The sequence below is a fragment of the Symphalangus syndactylus genome, chromosome 16 (genome assembly GCF_028878055.3).
Source record: "Symphalangus syndactylus isolate Jambi chromosome 16, NHGRI_mSymSyn1-v2.1_pri, whole genome shotgun sequence".
NCBI classification, from domain to species: domain Eukaryota; kingdom Metazoa; phylum Chordata; class Mammalia; order Primates; family Hylobatidae; genus Symphalangus; species Symphalangus syndactylus.
In genome coordinates, this window is record NC_072438.2 from 34,582,935 (window position 1) to 34,599,520 (window position 16,586).

Consider the following 16,586-nt stretch of genomic DNA (forward strand, 5'->3'; position numbering starts at 1 on the left):
CACTGCAGCCTCAAACTCCTGGACTCAATCAATCTTCCTGCCTCAGCCTCCCAGGCTGTGAGGCACCACAGATGGCTAATTAAAAAAAAACCTTTTTTAATGTAAACCTGAAAATTGCCTGAGAGTGGATTGCATAATCTAAAAATATGAAAATATGTATAAATGTTTTGTTTCTTAAAAGGCCACTACTGTGGTAGCTTATCTAGTATCCTTGCTACATTTACTGAAAATACCTGTTAGAGATATCTGCACTGCTGTGTTCTTTTCAGCATTTTTCACAATAGCCAAGATACGGAAACAACCTAAACGTTCATCAATGAATGCATAAAGAAAATGTGATACATATGCACATGCACCATGAAATCTTATTCAGCGTTAAAAAAGAAGAAAATCCTGCCATTTGCGGCAACATGGATGAACGTGGAGGACATTATGCTAAGTGAAATAATACGGACATAGAAAGACAAATACTGCATGGAATCTGAAAATATCAAACGTACAGAGTAGAGTGGTGGTTACCAGGGGCTAGGGAAATGAGTAAATGGAGAGATGTTGAAACTTCAAGTACAAAGATGCAGTTATGCAACATAAATAAGTTCGGAGATCTAATGTGTAACAGTATGACTGTAGTTAATAGTACCATATACTGTACTTGAAATTTGTGAAGAGGGTAGACCTTAAGAGTTCTTAACATACCAAATAAAAAAGGTAAGGATGTGATGTGATGGATTATGTGAATTAGCTTCATTGTGGTGAATATTTCATAATGTATGCATGTATCAAATCAAATTGTATACCTTAAATATATCTACTTTTTGTCATTATGCCTTACTGAAGTTACAACAAAATATATATTAGAATATTTAATGGAAGTTTTTGTTATACATTTGCAGTATTAAAAAATAAATCTCCCTTCCCGGTTCTTTGGAACAAAGTATAATTATAAATAACTATAGTTAAAAAAAATTTTAACTGATATATGATAGATATACATGTTTTCAGGTATCATTCCTTTTTCACTCTTTTGTATACTTTATTAAAAAACAAGCAAGCAAACAAAAAATTTCAGTGAGTCCTATGTGCCAGACACCAGTTGGGTGTTTGGAATTTCAAGATCAGTAAGATATTCACCCTACCTTGTAGTCTACTAGAAGGCATACCCACTTAAAGGGTGATGATACATTGTGACAAGGGTAAAAGGGCCTAAGGCTGTGTGCTGTATTTTACTGAATTACAAAGATGGAGTTGCTAATTTTGATGTGGAGATGCAGGTTATTAGTAGGTTATTAGTGAATCCTTTTTTTTTTTTTCTTAAAATATCCAGAGTAGAAGTATGTGCTGAGAATGTATGAGTTTGTCAGATAGAGAAAGGCATGGTGGAAAACCATAGGTGTGAAGTGAGGAAGCTGGGTGAGGAGTGACGATTATTATAGGCATTGACATTTGAGAATGCTAAATATGGTTGTGAATTACCAAATACCCAGGATGACAGAGTCACTGCTGGGCCCGTTCGCAGTGCAGCATCATCCGTATTTGCATGTGAGATTTAAATTTTTGCCAGGCATTTTGTATGTTTCATCCAATTTAATCCTTAGAGAATCCCTGTGAGGTTATCTCTATGAGTTAGTACATATAACAGAAATTTAGGATTGCTCTCAAATAGTTCATACTTTAAAAATCACCCCCGTGCCAAGGATCTTTATGTTAAAGCATAAGGTATATATGGAGTTGAGTCAGGAAATGAGGCTGGAGAAGTAGCAGATACAAACATTGTGATTAATGTTACATTCTAGATCTTTATTGTCCAATGGCCTTATGAGTTTCTCCTTCATTTATTTTTGGTAAATAACAAAATTTGCTATTAAATATTCTGAAATCTTGGAATACGACTCCTAAAATATATCTGAGGCCCAATAATTTGTCCTTTTTAAAATTAAACTTTGACTCGGTTTGTTCAGTTTGACTCAGCTTTTTGATAAGTGCATAATTTCTGTTTGGGCTTTGTTTTCATAAATATAAGGATGACAGAATGTAATTTTTAAGAAGCACAGCATCTTATATCTTGAACTTTTATCTGGCCCATAAGTCTGTTTTCACCCTTTTTTTATTTTTTTTTGATAGAGACAGAGTCTGAGTATGTTGCCCAGGGCTGATCTCAAATTCCTGGGCTTAGGCAATCCTCCCACCTCGGCCCCGCAAAGTGCTTAGATTATGAGTGTGAGCCACCATGCCTGGCCCGTTTCCACTTTTGTATAGTGTGATGAAGAGCATAGCCTCTAGACTAGGGCAGGATTTCCTGAGTTTGAATCCCAGTCTGACAGTGGTTTTGTAATTTTGGGTAGATGATTTAGTCTGTTAGTGCCTAAATTTCCTTATCTCTAAAATGGGATGCAAAGAATAAATGAATTACTGTATGTGTGCTTAGAATAGAGCCTGGCAAGGGTAAGTATTCAGGTATTATTGACTTATCGTTTTTCTTTTTATCTATAGATACAGAGGTAGGATAGTTGTAGAAATGTGCTTTGATTTATTGAGTGTTATTAAGATATTTTATGTTGCATTTAAAAAAGTATGAAGACATAGTTTGAGGCAGTTAGTTGATCTAAATAACCGGACCACGAGTGGTCCGAGATTAGTTAACACGCTGTAGAAATATGAAGCTAAGTATAGACAGTGACATTGAGAAGCAGCATGATATTAAAAAAAAATTAGTTGTATCATAAGCCTGAGTCATTTTGTACCTTTATTATTTTATATGACTTAAAGATTTAAAGCATTTTGCAGTTGAAATGTTAGACTTTAAAATCTTTAATTTCTTTTTTTTTTTTTTTTTTTTGAGACGGAGTCTCACTCTGTCGCCCAGGCTGGAGTGCAGTGGCGCAATCTCGGCTCACTGCAAGCTCCGCCTCCCGGGTTCACGCCATTCTCCTGCCTCAGCCTCTCCGAGTAGCTGGGACTACAGGCGCCCGCCACCAGGCCCGGCTAATTTTTTTTTTGTATTTTTAGTAGAGACGGGGTTTCACCGTGGTCTCGATCTCCTGACCTCGTGATCCGCCCGCCTCGGCCTCCCAAAGTGCTGGGATTACAAGCGTGAGCCACCGCGCCCGGCAAAATCTTTAATTTCTGAGTTTAAAGGTTTACTATAAAAATTTTAGAACATACTGAAAAGTAAATATAGAAAATACATCTACTTCAACAGCTAAAAATAACAAAGATAACATCAAAAATTTTTTTTACAATCTTTTATAGATATGTGTGCATATTGATATATTTAATAATAGGCTCATACAGTGATTTTTTTAAAATGTGAAATTACTTAATAAATATTTGAATGCCAAGTATATTACAAGCATATGATAAGTATTGGGGACACCAAGATGAATGAGGTTGAGGTTTTTGTTCTCATGGAGCTTGCATTTCAGTTGGGAAGATAGAAAATACAAATACTATTTTTAGTTGTGAGAAATGCTATTAAGGAACAAAAGAGACATAAAATAGAAAATAATGTGGGGCACTTTTTAATTTAGGTAGGCTAGTTAGAGAAGGCTTCTGAGAAGGTCACATTTAAGGTGGCATCTTGAAGGACAATAAAGAGCCAAGTCTGAAGAATTGGGGAATAGCATTCCACATGGACAAAGACTTTGAGGCAAGAAAGAATTGAAATTATTTGAAGAGGGAAAGAGTATCATTTTGACCCAGCATCTTGAGGGAGGAGGAATGTTGGATGAGATCTGGCTATAGAAAAGGGAAGGGCTGGATGGTACAGAGCCTCGTAGACCTTGTTACCTTGTTTGGGTTTAATTCAGAGGGTAACAGGCCGGGTGTGGTGGCTCACACCTGTAATCCCAACACTTTGGGAGGCCGAGGCGGGCGGATCACCTGAGGTCAGGGGTTGAAGCCCAGCCTGGCCAACATGGTGAAACCCCGTCTCTACAAAAATACAACGATTAGTCAGGCATGATGATGGGTGCCTGTAATCCCAGCTACTCGGGAGGCTGAGGCAGGAAACTCTCTTGAACCCTGGAGGTGGAGGTTGCAGTGAGCTGAGATCGTGCCATTGCACTCCACTCCAGCCTGGGCGACAGAGTGAGACTCTGTCTTTAAAAAAAAAAAAAAGTTCTTTCCATTCTCATCGCTACTGTGTTAGCTCTGAACTAAATCATTTTGGCTAGATGTGGCCAGAGCAGGGGGGCTCTGGGTGCCTTGTTAGGTCCTTGTTAGCAGTGGCCCAGGGTTACTATGACTCCTTTGTCCAGGAAGCTCATGGGGAAGCACAGACATACTTGAGTGTGAAGTTTTGGTGATCAGACAGGGCTTGTTTCCTGCAGGGCACTTCCTCAGTCGTGAATGAGAGAGATGCTCATATCACCACTCTCTTCTGCCATAATGGCTTCGTCCAGCTCTTGGGACAGCTTCTGGAGATGCTGAATTTCTGCCTCCACAGGCTCTAGGTCACTGTCAGACTCACTGGGAGAGCAGAGGGGCTCTGTCAAGGGGTAAGGGCTCTAGAAGGCAGACTCCCGCCTCAACCGCCATAGTGAGTGGGTACGCAAACCCATCCGGGCAGAGAGGCAGTGATGCTCCTTCTCCCAGGGGTCTGTGGCTGAGTGGGCAGGGGCGCCTCCAGACAGCTGGGTGCTCTTCTGGCTCAGGCTGTGAGTCTGGGATCCACTGCTCTTCTGTGCCCCTCTCTTCCTCCTCCTGGCCTTCACTTGAGTCTCCACCAGCCATTTGGTGTCAGGATCCTGGATTCTCTGGGACTTGGCACCTGAGGCACTGTTAGCTGAGCTATCTGCAGCCTGGAGGCTCTGCTGCCCTGGCTCTGGGGTTTCCAAGTGTTGCCAGGAGGGGTCTCCCCAGAGGTTGAGGTTGACGGCTGTCAGGGGCAGCCTCCTTTGGAACTGTCTGCACACGGAACCGAGGGCTGTGGCAGGGGTCTCCTGGATGGCTGGCCACAGGCTGCAGCTCCTTGCTGTCCTTGAGCTGCGCTTGGTACTGGAGAGATCTCCGGCGCACAGAGGCCCCTACATCCTGCCACCGAGAAGCCATCTGCCTGCCCAAGAGTCTTGCCTGAGCACTAGGCCCCAGCACCCCCAACGTCCGCCCAATGCCAAGTACTGTGAAGTACTTTTAGGAAGAACTGTGGCACATCTTTATTGGTGACTGGTAACTTCTAGTGGACAAATGTTGTAGGATCAGCTTTCAGTTCTTCATTTACATAAACCGAGCAGTTATTATTAATATATTACTCATTTTGCTTAAGTATGAACTCTCCTCTTTTAATGAATAATTTCATACCTTTTCGAGTTTAGGGAAATAAAAGAATGGGATTATTTAAAAGGTTACAATTATATTTGATTTATAGTCTCACAGATTTTAAGAACATTAAAGTGCTGGTTAATATGAAATTGGAAGTAGTAAAATCAATAAGTATTAGGCATAGACTGTGAAGTTACATTGTGCCACTTAGTTGTGGAGGATATTTATTAAACAAATGTTTGAATGTCTGCTTTGTGCTAGAGAGCAGACACTTTTTAGGTGCCAGAGAAGTAGGAGAAAACTAAACTAATGAAGTTGCTGCTGTCATAATTTTACTTTTAATGCTGTGGTTATTTGTTGGGCAAATGTAGTTTTGCTACATGCAGTATGTGATCTTAGAATAAAATTGGGAGCTTCTTCGTATTATAATTGCTGCACATTCCAGTACTCACTAGTTTGCAGGTTCCTTTAATTGAAGCTGAATGGCATATTGGTTTTATTTATTAATCTTTTGACTCATAGTATCAGTTATACAATTCACAATGATAAATCTCTTTGAGTTTTATACAAAGCATATCCATATTCTTAACTTACTATCAAGTTTAACTTAGTGTAATAGACCTAAAATTAGAACTCAGATCTATTAACTCCTAGTTTTGTGTTATTTTTGCCATATGCTATATAGTATTTTTTATGAGATCTGTTTAAAAATCTTATAGAAATATGCACGTATGCTGGTCCTCTGAATGTAACCAAACTTATATATGAATATGATGAGTTGTTTAAATGTGTTTATAAAATTATCTGGTAACTTTTATAGTGTACTAAAAATTTAGTTTTACATTTTGAAGTCTTTAGGTTTGTTTTCAGGCAGGTGGCTGGTAGTGATGATAGATTCATCATAAGCCCTAAATATGTTAATAATTAGGATTATTTTTTCTTTATATTTTAGATTAGTAAAGGAGTAAGAAGCCTGTATGTGTCTTAGGCCTCTAATTTATAATGTAACAACGTGAGAACAGACTGTAGGAATGAAAAGATAATAAGTCTTTGTATTTCGTCAGTCTTCAAGGTTTCTAGATAAATGGGAGCTGTTTTTAGTTAAATACAAATTCCCAAGCAAGACATCATATATTTATAGACAATTCCTTTCTAATTATTATGGTGATGTTCTTGAAAAATCTTATACTAGCAGAATTTCAAATTGAAAAACAGACCTTTGGGAAAAATAGGCTTCGGAGAGTCTGTAGCCCCACAAAAGCCCTTATTAATATTTATATTTGCTAAAAGAAAGTACCATAGTAATCATTTGCATGTTCTGAGTTAGTAATTCAGAAAAGCTAGTTTCCATTTATCATCCTTTTGTTGTTAGGAAGAGTTCAGTATTTCCTTCTGTAGCTTATGAGATGTTCGAAAACCCATTTTCGCTTGTAGTATATAGTATGTACACAAAGGAGCATATTAGTGGCTCAGTGTCCAGTCCATGGAAAAGCTAGATGTCTTGTTTTTGTTACTTGGAATTGTTGATTCACACGTCTTAGGGGTCCACACAGTCTCAGACATGTTGATTGATTTGGATGAATCAAATGGAAAAGGTTTGGGGTAAACTTATTTAAGAAGTCTTTAATTTCTCCGCTACTATGGATGAAACCACTTCAGTAACAGGGTATTGGTAAAATTAGAATTCTTCCTGTAGAGCCTTTATATTAAGACATGAGGATGTTGGACAGTCTCTCCTGGCTCTGTTCCCACCACTTAGGTAGGTCCTTGGATCGTAGCACTTCCCACTTTTGAGTCACAGGAATACATTTTTAAGGCCAAGTGGACTTTACCTAGGTTTCCTTTAACTCAGGGTTGCATTTTAAAAGTCTTAAAACTCGCTGTGCCTTGCTTTACTCTGATCAATCTCTAGATCCCTTCTTTTTCCAATTACTCTAACATAAAAATTCTCACAATAGTGGAAATGAGAAACCATAAATAAATTTGTAGGTTTTAGAATTTTCACAAAGTGGAATTATCATCTAGAGGATTTACTAAATTTATATATAATAGTTGTTTTTGTAACTCATAACCAAATGCCTTTATTTAATGTACTTGCTGAAAATTGACGGTTTTTTGGCCAAAGCAATATAATCAATGTCTTCACTGGTTTAGTGCCTTTTGGCAGAAAACTATAGTATGTGTTTAATTATTGGATTTAATTATTGGATTTTACTTTACAGTTCAGGTTTTTTCTGTCTCTTACTGTCTTTTTTCTATTTTAGACCATTTGAGTTTACTTTCATGTGGAGATGGTAAATAGAATGTCATCTTTTTATAGGTGATAGAAAATATTTTTACAATATCTGTTACATATGTACTTTCCAGTAGTTAATTATTTCAAGTTATATTTTTTTGTATTAACCTTTTGCTTTGACTTGCCTGATTTAAGGTAACTATAACTTAACCAATTTTAAGAGGGCTTTCTGACCTCTTTGGATCTTGGTCGTCTTTTGTTAATTTTGGAAAATCTTGGCTATTATCTTTTCAGATAATTCTTTTTTCCTTTGCGTTCTCTATTCTCTCTTTGGGACACCAATTAAGTATATGTTAGACTGTTTGATAATGGTGTTTCCTTACGGTTTCTTTATTTTAAAAAACACCTCTCCCCTTTTTTTTCTGTTTCAGTTTGGATGACTTCTGTTGACCTAAGTTCATGAAGAATCCTGTCAAAGGGATTCTCCATCTTTGATAAATTCTTATTTTTAAATTTAGCATTACCATTTGACTCTCTTATAGTTTTCGTATCCCTGCTAAAATTTCCTATCTGTTCTTATGTTGTCCAGATCCTTTAACATATTAATCTTCTCCTTTACCTCTTTTAACATATTTATGAATCATAGTTATTTTAGCATCTCTGATTAGTTCCAACATCTGGGTAATCTCTGTTTGGTTCTGTTGTTTGCTTTATCTCTTGACGATGGGTTGTTTTTTTTTTTTTGTTTCTTTAAATGTGTCTCATACTTTTTGAATGATAGAAGAACCTGTGTCTAGAAATGAGTATACCTCCTCTGTCACACTGTTAGTATGGTAGGTTGAGTTAGTTTTGTCACTGCTTGGGCTGGCTATGGCTCTGTTGTTACTATCATCACCTTCAGTGCACCACAGACCTAAATTTCTCTGGCGGCGAGTTGCTGTTATTTTGTGCTTTGGATGGACTGCATGGTGTTCCTGCTTGCTATGGTTTGAATATTTGTTCTCTCCAAAACTCCTTTTGAAATTTAATTGCCCTTGTAACAGTACTGAGAAATGGCACCTTTAAGAGGTGCTTAGGCCATGAGGGCTCTGCCCTCATAGGTGGGATTAATGTTGTTATTAAATATAGGGCAAGTGTGGCTCCCTTTTGTGTCTCTCTCTTTGCCCATCTGCCATGTAGTGACGCAGCAAGAAGGCTGTCATTAGATGCTGGTATCTTCATCTTGGACTTCCCAGCCTCCAGAACAGTGAGGAAATATAAATAGATTGCTGTTCCTTATGAATTACACTGTCTCAGATATTCTGTTATGACTGCACAAAGGGACTAAGACACTGCTCTGTTGGCAGCTATCAGCAACATCCTGTTCTATAGTGGATTCTTTTATGTGCTAGGTTTGTGATGGGGGTGGAGAAGTTCTTGGTTTTCCTGGTCTACCCTCAGTCTTAGGTAGGGCTCGTAAGCCTGAGTCTTGAGAGTAGAACCTTTTTGGTCGTCCCTTCTCCCCCTAATCTCTCCCCTGCCATGGCAGCCAAATTTTGCCTTGTGACTGAGGTAGTACTTGGGACAGAGAGTTTTCTGTCCTTCCCCTAGCAGTAGTATACTTCTGATTAGTTTTGGTATGGGATCATGGGTCAGGAGGGTGTCTGTGTCCTTGAAGCATAGTAGGCTTCTACTTCTATCTCTCCCCTAGGAGCAGTGGATCTTTGCCTGGGCCTTGCGGGTGGGAGAGGTAATTACCTCCTTCTCCTAGTCTGTAATTGTCTCTCAGAATCTGACTAATCCTGATTTTTGGTATATCTCTTTTTCCTTTCCTTCCAGGTTTTGTGTTCTGTTCTCTTATTTAGCCACTCACTTGTATTCCCCGTCTGTATTAGTTCATTTTCACACTGCTATAAAGATACTACCTGAGACTGGGTAATTTATAAACAAAAGGGGTTTCATTGACTCACACTTCCACCTGGCTTGGGAGGTCTCAGGAAACTTACAATCATGGCAGAAGGTGAAGGGGAAGCAAGGCACATCTTACATGGTGGCAGGAGAGAGAGAGAAAGAGCAAGGAAGTGCAACACTTAAAACTATCGGCTCTCATGAGAACTCCCTCACTATCATGAGAACGGCATGGGGGAAACTACCCCTGTGGGCCAGTCACCTCCCATCAGGATCCTCCCTCCACACATGAGGATTACAGTTGGAGGTCAGATTTGGGTGGGGACACAGAGCCAAACCTTATCACTGTCTAACTTTTGACTTTATTTTAATATTTTCTTGCACTTTCTCTCCCCTGTCATGTGCTCTTTTTGTATTGCATTCAGATTGACTCATCAGCCTGTAAGTAGGCCAGTAAACTTTTCAATTACTTTTGTGACTCAGAAACTTACCTATAATTCTAGTTAATCTACTTGACTGTGTAGTTACTTAATTATGTAATCGACATGACAGCATAGATCTTCCATTTTTGTATAATTTGTACCAAAAATCTCTAATGAGGATTTCATGGTTTCACTTAGTTGATTTCACAATCTAACGGTTGTGAAACTGATAATCTTTTTTTTTACCTGCCTGTGGTGAAGAGTGCATAGTTTTGTAGAAGGATTATGGGATTGAGTCAGGTGACCTGGGATATTATACCATTTCTTTTATCTGCTTGTCTATTCAACTACAAAACATTTATTGAATACCTTTTTTATTCTGGGTGGTGGGATATTGTTACTATGAATTCTGATAGCTTTACATAGTAATTGTGTTGTGTTTTTCATAGGTTCACGTTTAATTCTCCCAACAACTCTGAGAGCAGTAGGTATTATTTGTAGTAATTATTTGAGGAAACCAAAGGACTATATAAGTATCATGCCCATTATCTCATAGATAGTAAAGAGAAGCAAGCCTTCCACAAACATTGGTAATATTCCATCTCATGGATACTTCATAATATGTGTAACTATTCCTTGTCATTAGAAACACACTTTAAGTTTCAGCTTTGTAAGTAATGATTCAGCCAGAGTCCTAAGAGGTATACTTTATTGTTCTGGGCCCTCATCGCCCAAATTCTGACCTCCTGCCAGTAAATACTATGGGTTCTAGCCACCACATTATGTCTTGAGTTTCTCTGCTTTTTTCTATTTTCATTGCCATCACTCTGGTCTAGGCTACCATTCCTTCTTACTGGGATTCCTGCAGTACCTTCCTAACTTCTTGTTATCATTCTTTACCTTCTGCGGTCTAATCTCAGAAGTACACATAAGATAATTTTCTCCCCCCTGCTTTAGTGGCTTATGTAATTATGATAGAATAGAAACCTTTTACGCTGGCCTGCAAATTGCTGCATGATCTGGCCCCTGTCTACCTTTGTAGCTTCATCTGTTTTTACCATTTCCATCTACCCAGCTTCCTTTCTGCTGCTGGAGTATGTGAAACTCTTTCTCTGTTTCTGGGCCCTGGCACTTGAGGTTTCCCACATCTTGATTGTTCCTTCTCATCTTTTTGCATGTCTGGATGCAGTATATTTTTGGTTTTGTATTTTTCTCAGGACTTTTTTTGGTGACTTCCTATAGGAGCAGGCTCTGCCTTTGCTGTCCCTGATAAACATACACAGTATTTTGTTAATTTCCTTTATAATACTTATAACCAGAAATTACATTTTAATATGCTTATTAACTTGTTATCTATACTTATCCACAGAAATATACACTGTAAAAGGATTGGGCCCTTGTACTCATGTAGTATCTAGGTAGTACACATTGTCTCATATGTACTCCATAAAGCTTTTTGGATGAATGCCTTGGTTCATACCTTTTGTGCATAAACCTTCATATATATATATATATATACACATGTGTATATATATACATATAAATATACATATGTATATATATACACACACATATATACATATGTATATATATACATATATACATATATATACACATATATATACACATATGTGTATATATATATACATACACATATAATTTTCTTTTTTCTGAGGATAGCCAAATTAGAATTAAGCTAGAGGAAATATCGAATGCATTTTAAACCAGATACAGTAACTTAAAGTTTTAGAAGTGATTTTTTTCAAAGATCTTAGAATTCTTAAAATCGGTACTTTGTTATTTTTATTTTATTCTTCTCTTACATACATAGGTTCTCTTATTTTGAACTTGGAAAATATATACAAGTGTAGACAAGAGAATAAAACAAATTGTACTGTTCAGAAAGAACCATTTTGGTATTGTTCTTTTTTTATATGTATATGTAATATTATTTTATGTAGTTGTGCTATGTTCCAAATGTATGTGTCTCCTCAAAATTTATATGTTGAAACCTAACCCTCAAGGTGATGGTGGTACTAAGAGGTATAGCGTTTGGTAAGTGATTAGGTCATAAGGACAAAACCCTTATGAATGGGATTAGTGCCCTTATAAAAGAGGCCAGAGGGGGCTGAGCGCAGTGGCTTATGCCGGTAATCCCAGCTCTTTGGGAGGCCAAGGCAGGCGGATCATTTGAGGTCAGGAGTTTGAGACCAGCCTGGCCAATATGGTGACACCCCGTCTTTACTAAAAATACAAAAATTAGCCCGGTGTGGTGGTGCATGTCTGTAGTCCCAGCTACTTGGGAGGCTGAGGCAGAATAATGGCTTGAACTCTGGAGGCAGAGGTTGCAGTGAGCCGAGATTGCACTGCTGCACTCTAGCCTGGGCAACACAATGAGACTCCATCTCAAAAAAAAAAAAGCCACTTTTGCCCTTCCCTTCTGCCATGTAAGGATATAGCAACAAGGTGCCACCTGTAAAGCAAGAGACCCCTCACCAGACACTGAATCTGCTGGTGCCTTTATTTTGGACTTCCCAGCCTTTAGAACTGTAAGCAAAAAAATTTCTGTTCTTTCTAAATTACCCAGTATAAAGCATTTTGTTATAGCAACCTGAGTGGACTAAGACAAGTTGCAATCCTTTTAGGTGGAATTTTGCATCTTTTAAAAATCCAACGTATCCTGAGCTTTTTCTTGACTATTGAATGGAAGATATAAATTATTTCCTCATTTTTGGGTGGATTCTCATTGTTGGATAGTTTTCAGTTTTTCTTTAAAAAATATCGTTGTAGACATCTATTTGCCTAAATCTTTTCTCCACTTTGGATTTTAAGGGCAGCTTCCTAGAAGCATACTATTAAGTTAAAAGATATGAATATTTTAAGGTTTAAAAAATATCTATCTGTATGTATTTACTGACAGATTGCTTTCTGGAAGGATTGTGTTTTTGAGTGCCCAATAGTGTTTTATTAAAAAAGAATCTTTGGTATTTTCAGTGAAATGTCATGTTTTTGTTTCTTTGATTATTTAGAGTATGATTGGTTTCCCTTTTCTGTGTTGTTAAATACACTGTCCCTTGTAATTGGGGGTTGAGATTGCTTTGGCAAAAGATGTGTTAAACTAATGAGAAGATGAAGACTGATTCTTTTCTGACCTTCTCTTATGGTGATTCTTGTAAAAATGTGATATCATGAAAAGGGTTGATCTTTCTATTAATAATAAGTTAATTGTGGTTTCATTTTTTTCCAGTTTTGTAAAGTTTCAGTTGTTGTTAATTTTTTTCCCTCAATTGTAATTCTACGCTTGATCTTAGCCAAAAGGCCAAGAAGCAATGCCCCCTTATAATTCTGGTTTTATCTAGAAACCTAGTTTCTTAAATTTCTTTCTTTTTTTTTTTTTTTTTTTTTTTTGAGACAGGGTCTGGCTCTGTCACCCAGTCTGGAGTGCAGTGGTGCCATTGTAGCTCACTGCAACCTCTGCCTCCCAGGCTCAAGTGATCCTCCTGCCTCAGTCTCCCTAGTAGCTGGGGGTGAACTCAGGCATGTGCCACCATACCTAGCTAATTTTTGTATTTTTTGTAGGGACAGGATCTCCCTATATTGCCCAGGTTGGTCTTGAACTCCCAGGCTCAAGCAATCCTTCTGCTTTGACCTCCCAAAGTGCTGGTATTACATGAGCCACTGTACCTGGCCCATTAGTCTCTTTTTATGGCTTGAACTATTATATGTAAATCCAGGTGCTATCTGTGTGTCTTTACTTTTTTTCTTTTCTTTTCTTTTTTTTTTTTTTTTTTTTATTGAGATGGAGTCTCGCTCTGTCACCCAGGCTGGAGTGCAGTGGTGTGATCTCGGCTCACTGCAACCTCCGCTGCCTGGGTTCAGGTGATTCTCATGCCTCAGCCTCCCGAGTAGCTGGGACTACAGGCATGCGCCACCATACCTGGCTAATTTTTGTGTGTGTGTGTGTGTGTTTTTAGGAGAGATGGGGTTTCACCATGCTGGCCAGGCTGGTCTCGAACTCGTGACCTCCAGTGATCCACCCACCTTGGCCTCCCAAAGTTTTGGGATTACAGGCGTGAGCCACTGTACCCAGCCTTGTGTGTCTTTTCTACCATGGGGACTGATGATCAGAGAAGCCTGCCTTGAAGCATGAGAAAGAGGGGAAGGTTGGGAGGGAAACAGTGTGTGAAATAAAGGAATAAACTAGGCTTTATAAATAAACTTGCATGTAAATGGTATATTATTTGCTAACTCAGAATCTCTTTGCCTCAATTTCTCTTTGGGTTAAAAATAAAGAGATAATCACTATCTTTCAAGGTCATGGTAAGGATTAAACTGGAAACATATGTATGCACATATATACCTGTCTTATATTGTATATAATTTAATGTTCAGTGAATTAGGTATTTTTTTCCCTTGGAAAATAGAGGGATTGGAAGTGTCTTGGAATTACTATATTATAGAAACACAGGAATGAGGTATATTAGTATATGCTAGGACATTGCCTGAGGTGCCGAAAGTGTATAATAAGTTACATTATGGTGGGCAAGCAGTTTAACAGATCTATTCTTTGTAACACAGCTGCAGTAAAAATAGAATTGTGTAATTAAAATAAGATATGAAAAGACTCTTTGAAGGTTAATTTAAAAATGAAAATTTGCTGCTATGTTTATTAATCTCTTTGAAGGAGACTTAATGCTGTATGAAATGTTCCTTTTGTAATTGACAGAAACAAAGCACCATGTACAGTGTTAAAGTGTGTAGCTGTGCTGAGTGAACCATGTAAATCTGCAAGGTTATGTATTTTGGTATGATGGTGATAGCTTATTTTCATATTATATAGCCATGAAATTGATCCTCAGCACTTATCTTATTCTTTGAAAAGTTACTGTGAACAGTAGTATTATCAGATTGTTACCTGGATTAATACGTCACAAATGGATGAGCCTCTCAGCAAACCAAGGAAGTTATCTCAAATGGGACTGAAATAATGGGATTAGATACCTGAGTTCCTTATATTTCTCTGGAAAAGAAGGTGCTCACTCTAGAATTCACCCAAATGCAAGTTGGGCTTGAGAGTTACAGGCGATCATCTTTATAACGAACCGGTTCCTGCAAACAGCCCTGAGTCCCTTCAATGTGGGAGACTGTGTGTGCCTGGTTAGGAAGGTGAGAAAAATGAAATAAAATGTGTTCTCCAGTAAAAGAGACTTAGGCCATTTTAGTCAGGGTGAACAACATACCCACTTAATAGGGTTGTTGTGAGCAATAAAGACCAGTACAGGAAAATGTTTAGTACAGTGTTTGCCACATAATAACTCTTAGAAAGCATTAGCTGTTACTGTATTTTAAAATCCTACAGTTTCCTTCTATGATGATGCTCTGCTCGAAATGGTTATTTAATTCTTAAACCTGTTTGTAATAAAGGTTTAGAAAAGAACCAGAATAGAGCTGGAGTGTGACTTATTGCTTCTACTGCAACTACTTTAGGAAATTTAAATATAAAGAAAACTAACAGGAAATTGTCTCGTTGTATAGGCAGGGTAATGTACAAGCTATTTTAAGAAGGGGCTCTTTGCATTTCAGTGTTCATCTGTCAGTTGGCTGTAGTAGAAACACCCTGTTTGTTTAGCACCATTGGGGGATTAAGTATCCCACATGAGTGAACAGCCATTTATTGAGTACTTACATATATCAGGCAACTGTTCTGAATGCTTTACGTGAAATAACTCATTTAGTCCTTACAAGCTTTTGGGGTAGATCCCTATCTTATAGGTGATGTAACACAGACCCAGAGAGGTTAAACACGAGTTCACGGAACTGGCAAGTGGGTGAGACAGAATTCTCATAACAAGATTCACATCCTTAACCAGTACTTTGCCTCTTGAGTAATTGAACATTGACTCCTTTGAATTATAAAACTTGGCTTTATTTCAAACATTTTGGAGGCAAATTATTTCTAAAACGTGTTACTTATTTCTCTACTTTCTTAATCAGAATGTAGTGGGTACAGTTAATGGGTACAATATTAGGGTTAGTACACATGCAAAAACACAGATATTCTTAAGGATTGTTGATTTGTGTTCCGCTGTTCATGTTCAACCTTCTTTTTCATGGTTTTGAATTGCTGTGATATCTAGTTTTCCAAAAGCTTTTTACTTAAATACAGTATAACAGTACAGAAAAGGGCTCAAATCATCAGTATACAGCTCATTTCAACCATTTTTAACAAAGTGAATACTCACATGTTATTAGCACCCAGATCAAGAAACATAATGTTGCCTTTACCCAGAAGTCCTTCATGTCCTCTTGAAACCACTATGTGCCTTTGCCCAAGGTTAACCACTGTCCTTACTTTAATACCATAGATTTGCTTCCCTGTTTTTGAATGTGAATAAATGGAGTCATCAGCATATAATTATATCAGCTTATTTACTGGACAGCTATCATTTTATTTTTTGGTATCTGCTAAGACTGGCAAATAGGAGTATCAAGGCTTGAATTGTAAATCTTGATGGTATGAAGGATCCTCTTTTGAATAAAGCATGTAGGATTTTAATGTGTGATATTTGTGACATAGTTTTCATTTCTGAGTATTTTTTCAGGTTTATGTTTTGCCTGGGTGAATTCAGAATGTAACTTTCAGATATACAAATTGTTTACCTTGGTTACCAGGCTATTTATAAGAGCAGTAAAACTGAAAATACAGCATTCAGTGTTAGTTGCATTATGAGAATGAAGCCAAATTTAGCACATACACACACACACACACACACACACACACA

General features: G+C 37.8%; 1 protein-coding gene and 1 pseudogene across 3 annotated transcripts in view; one reads left to right on the forward strand and one right to left on the reverse strand.

Annotated features, from left to right (window-relative positions):
• Nucleotides 1–16,586, forward strand: part of STIM2 (stromal interaction molecule 2) — a 157,306-nt gene that overhangs the window by 8,797 nt on the left and 131,923 nt on the right. The gene's annotated exons all lie outside the window — the stretch shown is intronic.
• LOC129464381 (protein PIMREG-like) lies at nucleotides 4,338–5,049 on the reverse strand (annotated as a pseudogene).